Here is a 24443-nt window from a genome sequence, read left to right as displayed (position 1 = left end):
AGATTTTGCAACTCAGTCTCTGGTCAATCAGACGCTTTGAATACCCATAGCTTGGACTCTCCAAGCAGCACAAATGAGAAAGGAGTTATTCTAACATAAAAGGATAGTTACACTTGAAAACCAACCAACCAGTCACTCTTTCTCAGCCCAACTCACTTCACAGGATTGTTGTTGCTCTGGGGAAAATTTTCATTTCAACTATCAGAGTAGTGTTGTGTTAGGTTACTGATGTTTCACGCCCTAAAACCATATTTATCATTTTCCAAATCAGCTTCCTTCAATACATATTGAACATGTAGGTTGAGCAACTAGTGAGAGAGTAGACAGCTTTATCACATTCATTTACTGAGCTAGAGAAAATCTGTTTCATCATGTGCTATTTTGGACTGTGATTGTCTTATGTATTGATTTTTCATGAGGATAGAAAGATGTTCTAGGATTCCATAGCTCGGTATGGTCAACACAATCAAAGGTTGTTCAGTAATCACTAAAGCACATATTAACTACTTCAGGATTATTATTATTTTTAAATTCTCAAGTATACACCATGGACCAGCAATAACGTGTCTTGTTCCTCTGCCTTTTAAAAAATTAACCTGCCTTCTATAACTTCCCTTTCCTTACAGGGCTGTAGTCTGCATCAAATGATCCCATGCGTTATTTTGCTAAAATGTGGAATTAAGGAAGTATTCTGATACCTTGCTCGTTATTAAGTCTCCTTTCTTTGGTATTTTCCTATAGACTGATTTCTTCCAATTTTGCCATAATATCATCCTCTAGATTTGCTGGCATAACTTAGCTAGAAGCATTACTGATTCTTCTTGAGTTGCTTGCTATATTTCTACATAATTAATGGAATACATTTCTATATATTTCTAAATATATTCCATTAATTCCTGTTCTGACTTGATAATAACCAGAGAGCAAATTTAACTTCATCTTTCAATATTAAAGGTTCTTAGGAGTAGGAAACATATTCTATAGTATTCTAGATGTTGACATTTCTACTGTACATAGTTTCAATATTTGATTTTCTTTGAATCAGTTATTCTCTATCTCTTGGCACTCTTAAACATACCAAATTAAAACTTGGAAGTTCTTTCTGAGTTCTTCCTTGGCTTTAGTTGCTCTTTTCTTCTTGGCAATTTCCACAAAGTTCTTAAATCCATTTTTTCCCGTTTCTCTTTCTTCTTTGGCAGATTTTTTTTTCATTTATCTTTTAACAACTTACTAGATTTCATTTCATAGTTCCTCTTGTTGCTAGCAGTGAGTTTTAATAGTTCTAGGTGGTTCCTAATGTTCTTTTTGGATATTGTGGAGAAATGCTTCAGAGTATATTGTGGAAACTGGTTGGCTTCCTTCTTCTTCTTTAGCTTGATATGAAACTTGCAAGTTCCACAAAGAAGCCCCTGGATACGTATAGGAGCCGTGGTGGCACAGTTGTTAAAATGCAGTAACGCAGGCTACTTCTGCTGACCGCCGGCAGCCAAGAATTTGGTAGTTTAAATCTCACCAGGCTGAAGCATCCTTCTGAGGTTGGTAAAAAGGGATCCAGATTGTTGGAGGCAATATGCTGACTCTGTAAACTGCTTAGAGAGGGCTGTAAAGCACTGTGAAGCAGTATATAAGTCTAAATGCTATTACTAAGTGTTATTGCTATTTGCTTGGCATACACTTATATTTTGGGGCCTCACTTTACAGTGTCTTAATACTAGAAGTGTTTATATTATGCTTTGTATTTAATTCACATACTCATGGTAACTGAATCTTGTATGCTGAAATGTGTTCAGGAGGCATATAATACTGAAATATACCATAATTTTATTAACATTTCTAAAAACACTTGTAATAAAATATTGGACAATGTACTATATTTGGTATGTCATTAGTAACTACAGATTCAGAGGGTAAGCAGGATATATCTGAAAACAACAGCATGTTTGGACTAACTTTGGTATAATCTCAAGTCAAATGGAAAACAAAGCAAAGGCCTGCAACCCTGCAAAGGTCAAACTAATTTTCAGTTATATGACAATGGGCAATCTTGATAGCAATGGAAAGATGATTATAAAGTCTTGGTGGTTTACTTTCTTTAGTGACATGATTTATTTTTCTGGCAATTTAGAAGCTTCCAAGCGACATTTTGTCATTTAATTTGGTTTGAAGTAATTGTTCCCACTAGTTGTTTATAGCTCAGAAGTCTCTGCTGATTGTTTTAACTGTCAGATGATACATTCAATGAAAAGGCTGTATATTGAGTTAACTGAAATACTGATTTCTAATTGTTCCTCTAGCACAGTGTGCAATATTCATGTACATGCTCAGTAGTGAACAAAACATTAAGCAATTTTAAACCACTGTTTTCCCCATTAATCTGAAATCTTCTCAATGGTCAAGTTAAGCTGCTTGACTGAATTGCTCTGCTGTTCTAGTTTCCATCTATTTTTGTTATCAGATTGCATTGTTGGGCATTTCAAATAACCAATACTGCATACTGAGGCAACTGCAGAAAATATGAGAGAGGAATTTATTTAGATATTTTTCTAAAAAACCAAAACATTGAATTTATTATTTTTATAAATAACTCGAGATGGTGAACATATCTAATACTCTTTCCTTCACCTGTTTTCCTCACAATAGCCCTGTGAGATGAATTGGAGTAAGAGAGGTTGACTGGCCCAAAGTCACTAAGGTAGCTTTCATGCCTAAGGCAGGATTGAACTTCCACAGAGGCTAGAATTCCCACAGCAAATTAAAAGGAGTGCAGCATGCAAGTTGTAGTGTTTGACGGATTAAATTAAATGGTAGGTTTAGTTTCTAAACCCCTGGTTTGTCATTCTGCAGTTAAGTGCCACTGAGTCAAGTTTGACTCCTGGTATCTCTGTAGGCATATTTCCCTAATAATTCATAGTTGTTCCAAAAAGATTCCAGTGATCTTCTTGAGCCGGTCCATTTAAATGTGGTCTTTCAATTATTCTCTTTTTCCATCAGATTTGTCTGATACAGTCAGTTTTTTTCCTAACCCATTGTCTCCTTGAAATCACATGCTCAATTTTTTAAGAATTTCTGGGTTTTGATCATTGCTTCAAGGGGCAAGTTACTCTTTGATCCAGGAGTAATTGACTGCTTTTTCTTGTAGACCATAGTAGCTCTTTGCTCTTTTATTTTATTGTTCAGCTTATTTGTAGTATAAAGTACTCAGAATCATGGAGAGCTGGATGATTTTAAATGATTATGAGTAGCACTATTCTGTGCATACACATACCAAAAGCTATAGTCCAAAAATGGCCATGTTCAGACAATAGTTATTTTTAACGTTTTGGTCATTTTATCTAACTGTTAGCTTCACCACAGTCGTGAAGCACACAGAATGTGTGAGAGAGGGGGGGAGCCCCATTTATTTCTTTAATTAATTATATTAGTAACAGGAATCTCCCACAATGCAGATATTATTAATTGTTAATATGATAGTAAATACTGTACTATATTACAATATAATACAATACATTTAGTATATTTATTTTAATTAGCAAACAGACTTATGTATTCTGAGATTCAAAAAATAAAACTATAACAATAAAATGATACATGAAATAATATTTGAGATTAATGATATAAATGGCAATAAAATAATAGATTGTTGACAGCGTAACCAAAAGAATATATTAGGCTGGCATACAAAATAGTCAAAAGGAAGAAGCAAATCACCTCTACAGAATTTAATATATTCAGTTTAATAACAGAAAAATGCAAACTGAGTTCAAAGGAAAGTAGGGAGGCAGTGGATTTTAAGAAACAACTCACTTTTGTTTATTTGCAGCTGTAGATTTGGTAGACAAAAATGGTAAGAATGTACTTATTCTTGGTCGAGGAAAAGAGGAAAAGGATTTTAGCAGGGAATACCTCATTTTGGGAACAAAGAGAAAATGATTACTGGTATAGAAGGGAGCTGAATAGAGGGAGAAAGCCTTGTTGGCTTGATGTGATGGAAGATAGTATGGCTTCTTTGAGGAAAAAGTAAAAAGGCAAGAGGGAGGGAAGGTCAGTTGGGTGGGAATCCTTGCTCTTGTGAAAACTTCCTTGAATTTCAGAAGTCTTATTGTAGTGCCTATTTAATACGACAAACCAAAGTTCTCCAAGAGATATTGTATTCTGTATTAAATCTAGATGACTCTCTTTTGTTAAACATTTTATTTAGACAACTCCTGGAAACTTCCTTTCTAAATTGTATTTATTTATTCGTATTCATATTTTTACAAATAACTCAAGGATAAAACATATCCAACCCACCTTCCTCCTCCTATTATCTTCAAGCTCTTGTAAGGAAAGTTAAGAAGCACAGGAAAATATGTGACTGTGATTAAATATAAGAAGACTAAATTTAATGACAATGCGTAGAAAACAATGGCAGCAAAGACACTGAAGTGTTGAATACCTTCCTTCTTTTGGAATTGACTACCAAACCCCAAAGTACAGAGTCAAATTGGTGTAGTGGTTAAGATGTTGGCCTAGAAATCAGGAGATTGAGAGTTTTAGATATGAAAGCCAGTTGCATGAATTTGGGCTAGTCGCTTTCACTTAGCTCAGGGGTGTCAAAATGGCGGCCCACAGGCCAGATATGGGAAATTTCCCAAGCTCCACAAAGGGAAAAAACATCACAATATTTCACATGAAGGCAACGTGACACCAGAGTTTGACACCCGTGTCTTAGCCCAATCTACCTTACAGATTGTTGTAGTGGGGAAAATAGGAAGAGGAAGGAATATTATGTATGTTTGCTGCCTTGCATTATTTATATATATAAAAAATAACCAGCAATCAGGTAATACAGCACAATCTTTTACTTAGTAGAATAGCAATTAAAACTTTGGAGAAGTTATTCAGATGCCATCATATGAATATAGCACAAAGATGAGAATATTATAGACAATGGTTTTTCAGACATTTCATGAATGAGAAAGTTGGACTTTGAAGAAGCAAAACAGAAAGAATATTGATACTTTTAGACTTTGGGGCTGGAAAAGATTCTTGAGTATATCATGTTAGCCATAAAACAAACAAATTGATCATAAAAATCATTCCAGACTTCTCAGCTGAGGGCACAAAATCCACATTCAAGTCATCATATTTTGGACACATTATCTGAAAGCACAACCCTCTTGAAAAGTCTATATTGTTAAGAGAAATGGAAGCAAAAAGAGGACCACCGGCAGCAAGGTGAATGGATTAGATTATAAATTAATGCGATTCTGATGGATCTAAATGGCCAGGATGAGGACAGATAATCCTGGAGAGTACCTATCTTTGTGGTTGCTAAGAGTCAACACTGATAGATTGCATCTAACCTTTATGAGCATTGCTTTCCTCTCAGATACAGTATGGTTAAAAAAAGGATTTTTTTCATTCAACAATTTTAGTCCATATAAACATCCACAATACACAAGTGAGCGCCTTTATTAGAATCAACATAAGTGCTATAAAAGACTGGATAACCTTTCAAATCCTTTGCTTTGCAATATCATTGAAGAAATCAAAAAGGTTGCATGCATTTTGGTTAGTGCTAATAAAATATTATCAAAATATAATCTGAAAACAAATAATTTATACTGTAAGTCTCTCTAACTAAGATATATGGATTGCACATTAGACATCTGCTTCTTGTTCAAGATCATTTACTTGTTTATTTTTTTAGTATGTGCATGCCATCTTTCTATCGCAGACATCCTACAGCCTGTAAAATATAGTCCTATAAAATATAACATCCTAAAAGCATAAACCCTTTTTAGATGACCCCAGAGCACAAAACTAAGTGTTACCGAAAGGCAACAATAAAAATCTCTGCCATCATTTGGAACTAACTATATACCAGAATTATATTATTTCTTGAGTTCTTAAAAAATATTATAGCTATTCAGTTTACACAAAAAAGCAAAACTGGGCAAATTTCAAAGGGTTCATTTACACTATAGATATCATGCTCTTGAATTTAAATTTTTGCTACATGATTTGAAAACTAAACTAAAAACTATAAACATCTGATAAAATCCAGACTATATACCAGCAATTGTGTGAGTAAGCAAAGTCTTGTTTTATTTCATTTCTGAAAAACAGTGTCTTCATTACATCCATATCTTAAACAAGTGAATGCACCAAGACAATAAATCATGTAAAAAGTGAAAGCTTACATATTACCACTTGGGAAAGAAAAACAGCTGTTATAGTGCACTGTAAGACAATAAAGAAGGAAAACAGCCAGAACATATAGAGACTGTTTATAGTGGTGTCCATTTAGATTGATTGATCTTTAAAGAAAATAAAATTATTCAATCTAAAGAGACAAAACGGAATTATTAACTCTCAATGGATTTTGTATTCAAATTGCAGTACATTGACAAGACTATGAAAAGTCTTAATATTATCAAGAAAATTGAGTGACTAGGTATGAAATTGTTTGCCAGCCACTCTTCCTAACTTTTGTATAAAAACTCTCAACTCACATCTCTGAAAAAAAATTATATCTACTTATAGAAAGCTTATGGATTCTTCCAATAATCTTGACCATAAATCTAGATTTCTAATGTTTTAGAAAAACATTTTTAACGTAAAATGTATAGAAAGAGAAAGAAAAGAGATGGAAGTTCATTAATATATAATACATGTAACATCTCTAGATGTTAGAACAATTAATCAGTGGAACAATTTCCCTCCAAAAGTTGTGGGTGCTCCAACTGTAGAAGTTTTTAAGAGGAGATTGGCCAATGATTTGTCTGAAATGGTATAGGGCAGTGATGGTTAATCTTATCAGCACAGAGTGCCGAAACTGGAGCATGTGCGCGCGCCGGAGCACTGGAACCTAGAAGAGAACAGGTGACCAGTGTGCATGCATGTGGCACCTAGCTGTGCTTCCAGGTTCCGTCACACAAATGCGCATGCGTGCCGGACAGCTAGTCTTTGTATGAAGACCAGCTGTCTGGCGCGCATGTGTGCGATGGAACCTGCAAGACCAGCTGGTGATAGTGCGCATGCCTGCAAAGAGGGCTTTGCATGCCATCTCTGGCACATGTGCCATAGGTTCACCATCACAGGTATAGGGTTTCCTGCCTGAGCAGGTGATGAGACTAGAAGACCTCCAAGGTCTCTTCCAACTCTGTTATTCTATTCTATTCTTTACCAGTTCTGCAGTCACTCCTGTTCTCCTTCAATGCAAAAGTGAAAGCATGGCATTTCTTGCCTCCTACTATATCCTTAATATTTTCTGGGTATACATCCACAGTTAATCAAACAACTTCATAGACATATCCATGTGGGGAGTAGGTGATCACAATAACAAGTATGTGACTTAAAAAGAAAATAAATAACAATGCCAGGAAATGTGTATGACAAACAATGACAACAAATCAGCAAGCTTGATCATTCTGTTAAAAGTTGTCTTTCATATCTTTCTGTCAAAACAAATGGGGGGGAACCCAAATCCCGTCAACAATCCCTCAAATCTTGACAAATACCAGTACATTGTAATGGGTGAAAGTATATAATAATGCTTTCAGTCACCATAAAGCACAAAAGCACCATAACTTTTATTCTCTTTGTAAATTCTAAGAATTGGAGTTAGAAGCAAGAAAAGTATGGGCATCTTTCATAAAACACTTGATAATAACAGAGCTAACATAAGTCATAAGCTTCAACATAGCACAGGAAGACAACAATAACCAAAGCTTGTTAAAACATTTTCACAACAGCATTGTGATAAAAAGAAACCAGTTTTATAAACATCTCAAATAAAAGAAAGGAATCAATCCAAAATTCAGTCTATAGTTGTTCAATTTTTCATGCTCAAGTTTCATGTATCCAAGTTTAATAAACTACGTTCATTGACATGCCAAAATAGTGCATACCAAAATTTTGTCTTATATTATTTATTCCATGTTATAATTTTAATCTAGTATTTTATTCAGTTATTTGATTTATAAAGCTTCCCACCTTAAACATGTGGCTCTGGATGGCTTGCAAGCATTAAAAACCACAGAAACTTACAACATAAAATCCCTACACCCAAGGACTCTAGCCACAAAACACAACACAACACAAAATACAACACATTGTTAACAACAGATCTCATCTATCCACTTGATTCAAATGCCTAGGGAAATATGCATAATAACATTAAGATTCCAGTTCTGCATCTGAGATTTTGCATAAGAATTTTTGTTGTACTGTCTAATATAACCTTGTACCATAGTTCTTTTAAGTCAGGGGTGTCAAACTCACGATAACACGTCATCATGTGATGCATCACAACTTTTTTCCTCTTCGCTAAAATGGGGGTGGGGGTGGCCAGCATGTGACACATCTGGCCTGCAGGCCACAAGTTTGACACCCTTGTTCTAAGTCATTACACTCAAATTTGGTGTAGTGCTTAAGGTCCTGACCTAGTAACCAGGATATGTGAGTTCTAGTCCCATTTTAGGCTGACTGGGCAAACCATTCTCTCAGCCCAATTCACTTCACAGGATTGTAGTTGTGCGGTAAATAAGAGGAGATAGGAGTATTATATATGTTTGCCACCTTGAGTTAATTATAAAGTAATAAAAGCGGAATAGGAATCAAATAAATACAATTAAAAATATAAAATGGAAATAACTAGCTTTTGAAAAATCCACTTTTTATGTTACATTGACTTAATAGTGCATTGCTTACATTACTTTGCAATATAGGCATGTTAATGTTATTGAAAGTGTTCTATTTTCGCTTTTGATGGAAAAATCATGCAAAATATTGCCCTGAATTCTCATTGTTACCTAGAATGACAGTTGATTTTCACATTAAGATGTGGTAAAGAGTATGGACAGTTGCATAATTTTGGTTGATAAAGATTGCATATATTGTGAGCTGCCCAAATCATTGAGAGATTTCAAAATGTATAACTGTAGCATGGAGATGGTAAATTCTAAAATTAGAATCATAGTGTCTACATTTTTTTCTATTGCTAATTTGAACTGTTGTGAGGGATTATGGAGAATGAAAATGGCAGGCTTAACCTATTCTTCATTATAGCTACTCTGAGGGAGAAAAAAAGAAGAGTGGTGCCCAATGTATATTTTGCTTGAAATATAATTATAAATAGTGTCTTGTCTCATACTGAATTAATATTATTAGTGAGATTGGCATTTCTCACACTCAGTTTTGTTTAACTCTTACCATTTTGGTATTATACCAAGGCAGAGAATTAAAAGTAAAAAGCCATGAGAACTATTGGTGCATGTTTGGTTTAGGATAAAAGTATTAAATGATGAAAAGTGATTAATGTATTATCATATTACACATTTAGATGAATTAGGCATAGTTGCTAAAAGTAATTGTGTTACTAAATCAATTAAACAGCAGTGGCAAGATATTTATGTTTACATTTCTATTTATCAGTACAAATAATTGCAAAGCTTGTGCTTCTAGCAATTTGACATTATAATTGAAAATTAGCATTGAGGAATCTCACATGCTTCCTTTTATTTGTGTTTATCTTACTATCTAACAAAGAAAAAGAGTGCAATTTTTCTACAGTCTTCTTAAGGAATGTGTGATAAACTTCACTGATCACAGCCAGATTTATTTCAAAGTAAATAAGCAGTGTATTTAAATCTTGTTACCCAATATTATTGAAAAAGGATCATAAAATGCATTAAAATAGCTTGTAAGCTGCTTCGACCAAGATTTCTCAATATGGAAACAAACAAATCAGTCACAACTATTTCCAACATTTCTTTTTCAGAATCACATGCTAATTTATTATGGCACAACTGAATGGATGTTAAAGGAAACGCACCCTGCTCCTTTTGGCCTGCAAATTATTTACTTACTAAAAATTCATGTGGGATGCTCTGCAATATTATTAGGCAAAAAAGTAATCTGAAATAAATTAGCAAAATTAATCTCTCAAGACAGCTAGGAACAATTACAAGCAGAAATGATTTTTTTAAAAAACACAGGTAACCTTTCTTCTTCACCATAATTAATAGAAAAATGTACTTCCCAAAGTATCATCTTTTACTAAACAAACAGAATTGGAGCTATAAATACTACTGAAGAAAATAGATATAATTATATTGGAACTTTAAATACTACTGAAAAAAATAGTAATAATTATACTCCCCTGGTTTTAACTCCCAGTCATAGATCCATACTGTAAACTAGATTGCCTCTCTTATGACATATTACGATTATTTAAGCACATATAGCTGAGGATAAGTACACTAACGATACAACATGCAGCATTTAGGAAATACCATGAAAGCCGTCTTTCCAACTTTAGAAAATGTCAATGTACAGGCCAATTCTAATTTGAATACTCTCTGCATTATCACTTGTTTCACATCCCTATGCACAGGTATAAAGAAAATCGCATAAAACAAAATAGTTGCAGTTTCTGTTCGTATGACTATGAAGCACAGCTCTAAGAAAGTCAAAAGAGATGGAACTATTACATGAGTAGACGTACTCAATCTTTGGGTTTACATTTGACTGCATCTATTCATCAGGAAATTGTTATTTGCCTAACTAGTTGACCAGGCAATATATAACTAACTATGTATGTTTATAGAAAGGCATAATATTGCTTTAAGGCTGTGCTGCATCATGCAAGCATCCTGATTGGTTGAGCTCTGTAGCCAATGTATAAAAGGACTACTAAAATATAGCTTGTTGGGAATCTACAGAGATACTACAGCATTGTAAGCTGAAGACATGCTGCAACTGTATATTTGAGCTTTATGATCGCTGCTTGATCATGGCTAGTTACTGATTCCTCAAGATACTGACTATTGTGAATTGAATTGTGTTTTGCCAAACTGAAAGAAGACCTTGCTTGTTTGTTTTACAAGTCTACGTTTGGTAAGAAGACTGACTGACTGACTGACTGACTTTATATGTGTATGACCTGGAACTGTTTTTGGACTACGTCCCTTAACACTACTTAAACTTTAACACAAGTTTCATCTCACTTGAACTCATAGTAAAAGCTCCTTGAAAATCTTATAAGTAAAGTATCTCCCCCAAATTTCTTCTGACCTGAATTTATAAATGCAGTTTAGGACACCAAAATGTGATGTAAATAGATTCAGGAAGAGACATTGGAAATGTTATCTTGATAAACTTTCACTTGTGTACATTCTAATTCCAGATTTATTGCTTAATGATACAAGTGATGTTATTGAGAAACAGACTGGAGCCAGAAAAAGCCAAAATAAGAAGTATCAGTTTCCAGGCAATGTTGCAGACTCACTTGCCCCACAGTGCTTCTAAGTAGAAAATAAATTCTGCTCTGCCTCTTCAAAAAAGACAAAGGCGCTTAAGAAACTCCAAATCAAGAGACAGAGTTACATATAGAAAGGAAAACTTGTACGCAAGCTTTCAGCGATGGGCAATAATGATATGCCATCTGCAACAAATGTTGATCTGCAAAGGACATAATATGCATACTTGAAGTTAGGCTCTATCCTTTAAAATGCAAAACAAAAGGTGTGTTAAACAAGACCTGTTACTAGTGGGAATGCTAAAATCATCCAAATGTTTAAAAAAATGAAGACATTAAAGGAGAATTGCAAGAAGAGTTGTTGTTAACACAGAACTGAAAACTGTCCTTTGCGCAAGTTAGGACAAAGTCAACACAAACAGTTACTGTATGGAGAAGACTTACTGATATGTATCACAAATACATATAACAATAAATTCATACTGGCCATGTAGAACAGAAGGGCCAATTTCTGGTGTATGAGTAATTTAAATGATTTTAAGTAAAAAAAAAAAAACAGGTTCCATATTAACATGGATCAGAATGTACCATAAATTATATTCTTTGAATGCCTGGCTAAACACTGCCTTAGAATAACAGAATTGGAAAGGACCCTGGAGGTCTCCTAGTCCAACTCTCTGCTCAAGGCAGGAAATCCTATACCAGTTCGCACAATCTCTTCTTAAAAACCTCCAGTGTTGGAGTAGCCACAATTTCTGGAGGCAAGTCATTCCACTGATTAATTGTTTTCACTGTCAGGAAAATTTTCCTTAGTTCTAGGTTCCTTCTCTCCTTGATTAGTTTCCACCCATTGCTTCTTGCTCTACCCTCAGGTGCTTTGGAGAATAGTTTGACTCCCTCTTCTTTGTGGCAGTCCCTCAAATATTGGAACACTGCTATCATGTCACCCCTAGTCCTTCTTTTCATTAAACTAGAAACACCCAATTCCTGCAATTGTTCTTTATATGTTTTAGCCTCCAGGCCCTTAATGATCTTTGTTGCTCTTCTCTGCAAACAATATTGTACAAGATAGAAAATAAATCCCTGGAATAAATTTTTAAAAAACATTCATTTTAATCTTGTTTTAGTATCATGAAACATACATGTGAATCCATATATACACACAGCAAATTAAGAAGTGCAGTATTTGTAAACAAAGATAAATTTGCAGAGTATAATTTGCAGAGACCAAATAATCTCATTAGCAATTGAGAACCACTATCTTAGAGACTTTGATTGGAGTCCGTAAAATGTGGGACTGAATCATTATTTGTCATGGCTTTGAGCAAGTTATTTTCTCAGTCATAATACCCAATTTATCAAATGTGCGTATCGCACTTATTTTCAAGGATTATTGTTAGGGCAAGAAGAATAAAACTCTAAAGCATGTTTCAAATTAGAAGTGTGATAAGAATAGTAAGTAGTAGTGGTAATTATTGCACTCAAACATTGATTCATTTTTATCTTTTTATCTTATACAGTTCTCCTGTCATATCCACTGTAGGAATTTAGCACCCACCCCCCTCCTAGAAGAATGAAATATTTTAGAAAATATTTAAAAGGCAGAATATATTTCCCTGGATGAGAAATGGAGAAACATGTTTTAAAGACAAAGCAGCTTCCTGACTCCCCCGCCCCACCTTTGTCAATAGGCCATTAAAGCCTCAGCTGAGCTCACTCATTTCCCCCCACCTTTGTCAACCATCATCTGCATCATAATAGAACTCATCTAGCAACTGAAACTCACCACATGGCACCTGGGAAGATTACATCAGCCAGCAAGGCTAGCTAAGACCCCCACCCCCTGGGAGTCTGACAGCCAATCAGGGTACTCTTCCTGTGCCCCAGAAAGTTCAAAGCTCAGAAAAAGCATAAAGCCAGGGAGCACACAGGATCTCAGCCTTTTCTGTTCAGGAACTCAAGCCATGTGATCCTGACCACCATTAAACCATCTTTCCAAGCAGTCTCCATGTTTCCAGTGTCTTTGTCCCCACTTGGAACTGAACCCTGATGGATATTTCTTCCAACACCACTATATAGGTATATTACATACAATTCAAAATTATCTAAAGGGCAAAATCAGACTGAATTTTAAGTTAACAGTTAAAGAGTTTTCAATGGTTAAATTCTTAAGATAGGAAGTAAACTAAGACAATGGAGGAGAAAGGAAAGTTTATTTTAATATTTTTTTAAAAAATGCACTGCTTCTTTAAATAAATGTTGTCTTGTTTTTCTTGTCCAAGGCCCAAACATGTCTGCTTGTTGGTATTAGAATTTCAAAAATTGCAGCACCAATAAATACTTCTTCCATTTATATTCATCCATGAGAGATTCCTTTTTCATAATTTAAACAAACTTTTAGATGTTGTCCTTCTTGGATATGTTGACCTGGTCCAGTTACTATAAACATTTATTTTCCACTAACAGCTCTGGTTTTAGTTTTTTGGCTTAGGACAAATCAAAATAAATTTATTTGCTGGTTTAGGATTCAATCTTCCATTATTTACAAAATGCTTAAAATACAGAATAATAGCAGATGCAGTTACTCCTCATTTAGCAACTACCTCAGACAGTGACTGTTCACAGTTATGAGTTAATGAAAAAGTAAACATGGAAGTTTAAGTCCAGTCAAGCTTGTGATATGCTTGGTAGAAGACTTCTGAGTCTTATTTTAAAAAAATGAGAAGTTGTGCATGTATGGACATACAAATACATAATTTCTACAGGCCACTGTCTCATTTTGTTAGGATAAAGCATCAAAACATAAACTGCTTAAAATGATCAGTTTACCTATGCTACTGAATATTATTTGTGTTTATTAGGTTTAAAGATTATTTTTTAAAACAAATTTGAAATGTTTATACTTTAACAGTAACAGAGATTCTTTTACTTGCTGTGTTTACATAATGCCCAAAACTAATTTATTTTATTTATGATATAAAGAAACTCAAGGCAATCTGATACACAGTGTATTAGATCTTAATCCAGAATATATATCCGTGATAGCGAACCTATGGCACGCGTACTGGAAGTGACATGCAGAGCCATCTCTCTGGACATGCCAGCCCATCACCTGTTGCTCTTCTGGGTTCCGGCACACACATGCATGCTGGCCAACTGGTCTTCATGTGCACATGCGTGCAAGAAACTGGAAGACCAGGTAACCGGCACGCATGCACACACCAGGAAACAAAAACTCAGCTGCCCAGCACACACATGTGTGCTAGGGAGCTGCTTGTCCTGTTTCTGACACTCCCCCCCCCACCCCGCGTGTGTGTGCTCCCGTTTCAAGTGCCGAAAAGGTTCACCAACACTGATATATATCATTGAAGGTGAAATGAACTTTAATTTTTTTTTTTGGGCCAAACACTGCACTCCAAAATCAAGATACCTGTATGAAAGTTATTTCCAGTGTAATTTAAGTTACATACAGCTAAAATTAAATACAGTTTATATGATTGCTCTAAACACATGCATTAATAATTTCCCCTTTAGCTCCTTTAAAAATTCAGCTTTTGGAGATAACAGAATAACAAAGTTGAAAGGGACCTTGGAGGTCTTCTAGTACAACCCCCTGCTCAGGCAGGAAACCCTATTCCGTTTCAGACAAATAGTTGCCCAATCTCTTTTTAAAAACTTACAGGGTTGGAGCATCAACAACTTCTGGAGGCAAGTTGTTCCACTGATTAATTGTTCTGACAGGAAATCCTTAGCTCCAGGTTGGTTCTCTCCTTGATCAGTTTCCATCCATTGCTTCTTTTCCTGCACAGATCTCCACTGACCAGACGCACAACTTTCAATGGCAACATGTGACCAAGAAACCTCACATTTTACACTTCTATTGTGTTCTACTCTAAAATGGGCATCTATACGTACCAAACAAATAAACAAATAATGGACCTCCCCCATACAATAAATACAAAATCAAACAGCCACACTACCCATCCAAATTATTGGCCTATCCCATTAATCATATTCTTTTAAAAAAGTTTTAATATATTGACCAAATTTAGCCACTGTGTCACATCATTGCTCTAATACACCTTGTAATGTAGTGTCCCACTACTGAGTTACTGTTCTCTTTCTGCAAATCAAAATAAATCAAAAGTGGCTATATGGCAGCACCTTGTTTTGTGGGTCTGGGGTGGAGTCAGAGTTGGTTGGGTTCTACTTACCTTTACTACCGGTTCGCATCGTGCCCATGCATGCGCAGATCACTTTTGATGACATTCAGGTCAGTGGACAGAGCCTCCCGGCGGTTTTACTACCAGTTCTATAGAACCGGTCCGAACCGGGGGCAACCCACCACTGAACTACACAGTCCATGCAGTTAGTTTTTTTGAACTGGTTTGCCATTGCCTTCTTGCTAAAGCAATAGGAACTAATCATCCAAGATAACTCGGCTGGTTTTTAGAAACAGGGTTTCCCTGTTTCTAATCCAGCATTTTAACCACCAGATCAAATTGAGTCTTGCTGCCTATGCTATGGACAATGATTATCATTTATATTGATCTACCGTGCCCTGTACTATTACATTTTGAAAAGGAACATATTTCCCACCATTTTTAGAAAAATAGATACTTAAGGAATACAACTTTCTTGTTTCTAAAAGTGGTTATCAACTACTTAAGCACACAGATTTGGCAATCATTTCAATGGTATTCTTCTAGGAGACTCTGCTTAGAATAATAGTCATAATAACACACCTGCTTAGTAGCATTTATGTAAAATAAGCCTTGTTGATTGGGAACAGCACTATTCCTTATCAGCTGTAGTGTGAAAGCAGCTTTGATTATAGAAATAATCTCATTCACAACATATACACATACTTCACAGCTGTTACTGTCCTTAAAAAAACCTACAGCAATCTTTGAACAGGACAGAAGTCGATACCAATTGTAAAAAGCAAAAAGTGTTTCAACTTTTTGAAAAAGAAAAGTTAAATAAGTTGTATCCATGATGAGCGACAAAAGTTTGCAGATCAAATATACCGGCTAAAAATGATACAAGCAAAGCTACAGTCAAGGCAGCATTTGAAATTATTCCAAGCATCTGATAGATTATTCTATCAATCATTCCAAGTGAGACAGAACAGATTTTTCGCAACATAACAGGAGTTTTAAAACAGTCCAATTTGTTTCACGGAAGGGCCACCAAATCTGGGCTACAATTAAATAAAAGTATGTATTTGCTTCCATTTTTGTGATGATCCAGATTTTTATAGGTCAGAGATGTATCTGTAATATCCATTTATTTAATTTTTAAATTGCTGCAATCGTGCAACTGTTAGTAGAATACATTTACTAAAGTTATATATATATATCTATATTAATAGTTAGGAGTACATACATTTTCAAAAAGGGGAGAATGAATCCAATGTACTTTTGGATTATGATTTGAAAGAATATAATGTATATAAATTACACATTATGGCTAACTTAGTACAAATTACTTTGCCACAATTAGTATTTTAAAAAAATTTTAATACTGTAATTACAGAGCCTACAACTTTCTCAGAAGTCTGATGGTTAAAAAGAAATCCAAAAATAAATAAATAAAAAGAAGAAAATACATTTTCATAATTCTGAAATGTCACGGTAGCATAATGATCATCGCAAATATTGAATTACCAACCACAGTCCTGCATTCATTTACCACAAGTGAAAATCAGTATGTAAGATGTTAACGCTCCCTGTTCATTATGCAAACTGCACCCTCATCATTTGTTGTTTAGTGAGCAAGCTGCTTCGGTCTAGGATAAGTAATAAGCAATGTGCTGCATTATGTTGTTCCTGACACAAAAACCTAACCACCACCATTGGGAAGAGAGAATTTTAAATTCAGAAAACACAACACACGTTGGCATATAGTAAAAGTTGTTGGGAGCATTTGCGCTGAATATGCTGGTAGGGAAACATGCACACCAGCTGTGCACATAGACACCACACCACACAACTCATACAGTATGTGCATTTACTCCTATTGCAAATCTACTTTCAGCCAGCACATGCCTACAAAAACCATCCTCACCCTCTTACTTTGCAACACTCAGTCCTTTGTCTCAGACACTGGAACATAGATTTTTTTTTACGACTCCCTAAAATATAAACAAGTTTTATACTTCCAAGGAAGAAAAATAATCATCTTTGGGGGAAGAAGACAAACCCTCTCTGGATTTTTTTCCTTCAACCCTTCCATTGTTACTCAGCTTCTCTTCTTTTATTATTATTATTCATTCTATTTAATGAATTTACACAACCAAACGTGAGTCCGAAACACATCCCCTTGTCAAGTGGCTTGGCTTTTTTGCAAAAGTGATTAGGCTGCTATTTGGTACCTGGCAAAGTTAATATCTCTATCTGGAGTTGCCCGGATAAACTTGAAGTGGAAACTCGAGGCGAGGCAGAACCCTACACAACCGGAGCATCTCTCTCTATATATATCTCTCTCTATATATATATATATAAATGTTTCTTCCCTGCTACATCATCCCCACCCTCGTTTTGCAAAAGGGCTGCGATTGTCCTTTCTACCTATTTCTTAGCAAACAACAACAACAACAACAAACGTTGTTGGCAGCAGTCTTTCAGCTTCTTCGGAATTCAGCTCCCCTCTTCGCACAAACCGCACGGGCGACAAATTCCACCATCCTTTCTTGCCTTTACAAGCCGTTTCCACGCAGGTTTAAACAGATATAAGTCTCAGTTTAGTAGCGGGGGCCGGTGAGCAAGTCGCCAACCCAGCATCGGAACTCGAGCTTGCTTATTCCAAAGCAGTTATTTAGAAATCAACCGTAATTCCTCTGAAGTGAGCGCGTTTTTGTTTTGTTTTTTGCTTTTTTGGGAGGGGGGGCGCTTAAAAAAGAAGACCAGCAAGGCGAACAATTGACAACCAAAGGTTGGGGAAGGGCACGTCGCTTTCGGGACTCAAGAAAAAGACCTGACCCCCGAGATAATTTGAAGTGTCTTTTAAGAGGCGAGCAGGTCAAAAGGTTTGGCTCGGGTCCCCGTGTCACATGCAAACTTAGGATATAGAATAGAGCCGGAAGGGACCTTGGAGGTCTTCTAGTCCAGCCCCCTGCTCAAGCAGGAGAACCTATACAATCTCAAACAAGTGATTGTCCAGTCTCCTCATATATATATATAAAAAACTCCAGTGATGGAGCGTTCACGATTTCTGAAGGCAAACTTATCGATTCGTCGACTCGACGGAAAGCACCGCAACACGCTAGAATCAAACGAAGACCCGAGAATCCAAGCGGAGGCAGGGGTTGGGGGGGGGGGGACGATTCTGACGGCGCTGGGCAAAAGGGAAGGAAGGAAGGAGAACCGAGCTTTGGGGTGCGCCAGTCGAGATGCAGAAACCGCCCGAGACTGAAGCACGCTTTTCTTCCTCCCCGTCCGTCCCGCCCCGTCGGGGAAGGAAGACTTCATAAATATGGGGCAAGCAGCGACTCCCAGGACTGGGGCGACTTTCTGGTTTCGCGCTCTTTTTCTTTGCCCCCCACACCCTTTCCTCGCTCCCCACCTACTCCCCCTCCACCCCGAAATCACGGCACTGCTGTCCGGACGTGCAACCCACCAACCCAGGTCTTACCTGAAACCGAGGCAGCTGCCCAGAAACTCCTCCGAGTGGGATGCAGGCAGAGATGCACTGGACACTGGAGAGCAAGGCTCGGCGGCGTCGCCGCTTTTAGCGACGCGCTGAGGCTCTTCACCTCCTCTTTTTCTTTCTTTCCTTCCTCCCCCCCCCCTTTTATAGATATATAGATCTAGATATATAGAAAAATACGCGCAGGTATTCTTTTCTTTCTAAGCGCGAGTTTTCCCGCTACACGGAAACGTAAACCTGGAGAAGCGAGGAACGCCGAAGATGCTTGGGGGCAATAATAATAATAAAATAAAATAATAATTTAAAAAAAGGCTTGCGCGGTAGTCACTGAGCGACCCCACCCTTCCCAATTAAACGCCTCGTATGCTAGCGGGGCGGAGAAGGGGGGCTGGGAAACCCGAGAGTCAATTAAAAGAAGGGAAAAAGGAGAGAAGCCTCCCCGACAACTCTCCGAGCTGCTTCGGTGCTTAGCCCCGCCTCCCCAACCCTTCCCTCGTCCCTCCCCACCCCCTTTTTTTTTATTATCTTTCTCTCCGTGTCCCCTCCTTCCCTCCCTCCCTCCCTTTCCCTGGCTCGGTCCTCACCTTGCAACACCGAGGAGGCGACGGGCGAAAAGAACCGCATCACAGGTTCTTTGGGGGCTGGGAGAGGCAAGGGAAGAGGAGGGGGGGATGTTCTCGGGGCGTGGTTAGGAGAGGCGTCTGTCTTGCATGTGCCTTTAGGCAAAAGGCGCGCCGAGCCAATACGGCCGTGGATTTTGCAAGGGTGGTGGTGGTGGTGGTGTTGAATCAGGCGTGGGCTGCCCACGTGGCACAGCACGCGCCGGACTCGCGGGTGGGTGGGTGCGTGGAATGGGACGCAGCTCGGCAGGTGGGCCCACGCGGGGTCCGATGCGGAGCCCTTCGTAACTCTCCCTCCGCCCTCCCGGGGTCAGGTGTCCTCCCTTCCTCTGACACCTGTTGTACAGGTCCTCCGCCCAGCCCTCTCAGTCATCAGAAAATCTGGAGGCGCCCGGGGTGGGGACACGACACCTTTCTCGCTGAATGACCGGAGAGGAACGGGCAGAGGAACCTGCTGTTCCTCCGGCTATTTCCATTCGGGAGGCTCCCACATTGGGGCTGCCCCTGAGGGAGCCGCCTGTTGATGCTCCCGCTTTTCCTAGGGATGTATGTGGCGATGTTTGCCCCTCTCGGATTAATGGCAAATCGGACCCTTATAGTAGTGCCACAGTGGCCCGAGAAGAGTTCAGGCCAGGGTGGGGGGGTACCGGAGTGGCGAGCGATATGCCTTTATTGTTATTGGAGATGAGGTGTTTTTTTGTGTTTTTTTTGGTGGGGGTGGATAGTTAAGAGTCCTTGCACAGGTAGTTTAGTGCCTTGATAATTCCACCCATGGTTCACAGACTTGGTGATTCCCTCTGCCCTGGATTAAAAGTAGAGTGTAAAATCTGAAACAGTTTGCTCTCGTTATTTTGGAGGCAAGATGATCTGTTAGGCGTGACCAGAGCTGTGGTCATGAAACATGTTGCCAGGTGGGTCAGTGTGCCTGCCCCTTTGATCGCTAAGCAATCATGTCCGCAGCTATTTCTCTCCAACGTGGAATCCTCTCCTCATTCAATTGCCCTCATATGTATCCCATCCTAACAAGGATGTGAAGAGCCCACCATTCTGGGAACATGGGAATAATTTGGACAGTTGAGGCATTTTATCAGTTAAATAAATTTAAAAAGTCTCAAAAAGATCCATTCATTAATGTCTCTCGGGAGGATGAAAAAGATGCTGCCAATGATCGAAACCGCTGGAAAACTCTTGCTGCCCAATGTGGTGGATGCAGGACCTAACGATGACGATGATGAAAGAGATCCATAATACCCCTAATTTCATACTGCTCTGGTTGGGCTTCTCCAGTAGTTTCTGGAAAATTATTCTTTCAAACTGGCAATGGTTTCTGGTGTTCCAGACATAATGTACTTATTTTGGGGCCTGGATACCAATCTGCATTTCCCCAGAATGTTCCAACACCATTTTGTATTTTCCTGTTGCTTGAGTTTCTTCTGTACCAGCCTTCCTCTTACTGAGATCAATTCTTATCTGATTTAGATGAGAAGACAGGTTTATTCAAGAAAGAAAGGGAAGCATATTTGATATAGCATTATTTATCATCTCCTGGTTTTCCCCACTGTGATATCCACAAACAAATAGAGGGTGTTGCACTGGGCTTTTGTTAAAAAGTAGTCAGTTCCCCTGTTTTTATCAATTTTCATCATTTTTTCACAGACCTGATTACAACCACTAGTCACTTTCTGTTTTCCATCTCTATAAAGCTACTAGCCACACTGTTTTGTGGGAGCTCTCTGACCCTCATTTTGAACTATTTGTGCCCTGATATCTCCCTGCATGACTTTGGTTATGCAAGTTCAAATCAGAATTTGTTCGGTGCTGCTCAGGGGTGGGTTTTTTTTAAAGACATACATATATGAGTCATCCCATATGTTTCTTTATTTCACATTATTTTTAATTTCTGAAATGCCAAAATAGGATGTGGGAGAAGGACTAGAGAAAACCAGGTGAATTCCCGAATTGCAGAGCTGCACAAGGACATCACATGCCACAGTGTCCCAATCAGTTTGCACTTTCTTGTTGACTGATGACATATTGAAAGAAACAGCATGAAAGCCAAAGAGGGGGGTGAAAAAACCTCAACACACAAATATGGGCAATACAGAGCCCTTGAGCAGATTTTAATGTGGATGGTATACAGTATGCAGTTGTTTGCAGATAACTGAGCAATTTTCATTAAACTTCTCTTTTACTTGGATATCTTGCCATGTTTTTAAGGCAAAGATCATTCAATAGTTTAAAAACAGGTTGAAATAGTGAACATGGTGTTGGATTTTTTTTATTGCTTACTAAATTGATTCCGAGCCAAGATGAAAAAAGCAGGCAATTGCACGAAATTAAGTTCTTTATTATTTACCAACAACAATGATAACAAACTGTTAGATGAGTGGCCCACACATTTGATCATTACCTTAGATTCTTTTTATTCATCTGTTTTATAGAATACCACTCAGCCACTCGTTTTTCTTAGTATAATTTCATATATGGTCCCTTCTTTTCCTTTCCTTTCCTTTCCTTTTCTTCCTTCCTTCCTTCCTAAGACATCTATGAAAATACCTTTATCTAAAGAGAAGCTATTCTTGGATTAGACACCTTATCTCATTTTTCTGGATAAACTACTTCAAGGCCTTCAAAGACTAGAAATCAAGAAGGCCAACACCTTAAATGCACAGTTTTAGTTTTAGAATCTAAACAAAAATGTTTGTGTGTTTATTATTACATTTGTTTGCCACCCATCATGCCATAATAAAATATTCTAATACTATGTTCTATAAAATATTCTAACAATAGGAAGCTGTCTTCCTTTGTAGGGACTGAGTTAGAGAACTTTCACATAATCTGTAACTGAGTATTTTAATTGGAATACCAGAGAGAAAACTTACAATGTTCTGAATCGACAGTTCATTTATGTCTGTTCTCCAATTAAAGCTTGTGGATAAATCTAATTTAAGTGCAGCAAGATCGTTATATTAATGTATTATCACTATGAATGCTAGAACTTCAGAAGCATGAACAATGAAATTGAAATCTTTAGCACTTTGAAAGTTTTGCTTTTTATTTTTCTTGATTCCTTTGTATAAATTCTTTGTCCACTATCCACTGAAACATTAACTCCAAAGCAATTTTCTGTGCACTCTTAAAAAAGTTCAGAAAGCCTTTATCACATTTATCTAATCTCAATATTATATCACATTTATGTTGTTAAAGAATAATGTCTAGCAATTATTCCATAACTTATTAGCTAGAAAATAAATGACTTGATGGTTATGGTCTACTTAGTCCTGTAATAATTAAAAGGGATCTACTGTGCACTACTTCGAACAAAACTATCTCACATTTGTCTGCTACTTTTTAATAGGAAATTCTACCATGTAACATGGCATACAAATTAGTGTATCATGAAATAAAATTCTCCTATTAAATATTTTATTTAATCATTTAGAATTATCCCCATAAGCTAAATAACGTTTAGTGATTAATCATGCATACCTCTTTTCAATAATGTATATAGATACTAAAACTGAATTTGTTTCTATGTGAAAATAAGCTGTCAGCCATGTTGGGTTGTCACCAATGCAGTCTAATTTGAGGGGTCCTTGATGCTGTCTGAGCTTGCTTGTTTTCTTGCAGACATTTCATTACTCAATGTAAGTAACATCATAAGTGCTAGTCACTCTACCACTGATGATATTACCTAGTTTGGGTAATGAAATGTTTGCAAGAAAACAAGCTCAGAGAGCACGAAGGACCCCTCACGTCAACCCTGAGCTACAAATAATCTCCTTTATTAGCAGTCTAATTTACATAGGAACTCAGTCTTACAAAGTTTGCTAAGTCCAAATACCCTGGTAGCGCAATGGTTAGAATGCAATATTGCAGGCTAATTCTGCTGACTGCCAGCAGTTCAATTCTTACTGGCTCAAGGTTGTCAACCTAGATTTGCTATACCAGTCCCTGAAGGTGATCTGGTGTACAGAGATCACATACATATTCTCTTTAAAGAAGCCATGCAGAACTCTAGAAATGGCCTGATTGAATCTGGGTTATTCCAGAGATTCCTAAATTTGATTTTCCAAGATCTAAAGCAAAATTTAGAAAAAACAGTGCTTCCTTCTATATTTTAGCATGAGAAAAACAGAAATGGTTGTAATTCAGCAGAACAGAATGAAAATTGCAGGTAAACTAGATTGTTATGCTAATATAAAGCATGCTAGACTTAAAAGAAATTGGTGCTTTTGAGGTTTTTGAATGAAGCTCCTTTAAAGCATGATACTGTTTTTACTATGCATAATTGTATTGAGTACGAAGAAATTGCCATTGCTAATAAATGCTGGATGCGTCATATATCAGAGAAATCATAGCTTTTGTGCAAAGCATAGTTCTATAAAGAAAGATAATGCTCCTTACTAAATATAGTGGATTGTTTTCTTGATTAAAACAGAAGTATAAAATATTTAATGACATAAAATAAAATAGTTCATTCACTAGGCCATGTCAACTAGGTAATGCAGTTCATAAAATATGGTTCTAAAAATCTTCTCAGGATAAAAGATTGGTGAAGAAATAGAACAAATTATCAACACCACTGGATGTAATTTACCTGGAGTTACCTATGGGTGAATTTGGCAGCTATATAAATTTGTTTAATAAATAAAGTATCTTTGTATTGCTTTCCCTCCTGAAGAAAAATATTTTGTGTTGTGAGTGTGCATGTATGTGAGAGTCTATCTGCACATATTTGATACACAAAGAGGCATAAATCTGAATTTTGGTAGGGGAGCAGATGCCTGAGAATATTATGAAGAGTGAAGACAGATAAAAAAAATAATTGATTAGACTTTACACTCTAGTTTCAAATTATTATACCTTCAACGTATTATGAAAATATTCAGTTGTCCTTGTCCAGGAGCAAGGAAAACATGAAGTAC

General features: G+C 37.1%; 1 protein-coding gene across 1 annotated transcript in view; it reads right to left on the bottom strand.

Annotated features, from left to right (window-relative positions):
* The window catches only part of LOC131191126 (contactin-4-like), a 721863-nt gene extending 702585 nt beyond the window's left edge, over positions 1-19278 (bottom strand). Inside the window, exon 1 of the mRNA XM_058168934.1 lies at positions 18881-19278. The gene's annotated coding sequence lies outside the window, so the exon portion shown is untranslated. The remainder of the gene's footprint in view (positions 1-18880) is intronic.
* Between the last annotated feature and the right edge of the window lie 5165 nt (positions 19279-24443).

The sequence above is a fragment of the Ahaetulla prasina genome, chromosome 2 (assembly GCF_028640845.1).
Source record: "Ahaetulla prasina isolate Xishuangbanna chromosome 2, ASM2864084v1, whole genome shotgun sequence".
Classification (NCBI taxonomy): Eukaryota; Metazoa; Chordata; class Lepidosauria; order Squamata; family Colubridae; genus Ahaetulla; species Ahaetulla prasina.
This window is presented reverse-complemented; position numbering and strand designations above follow the sequence as displayed.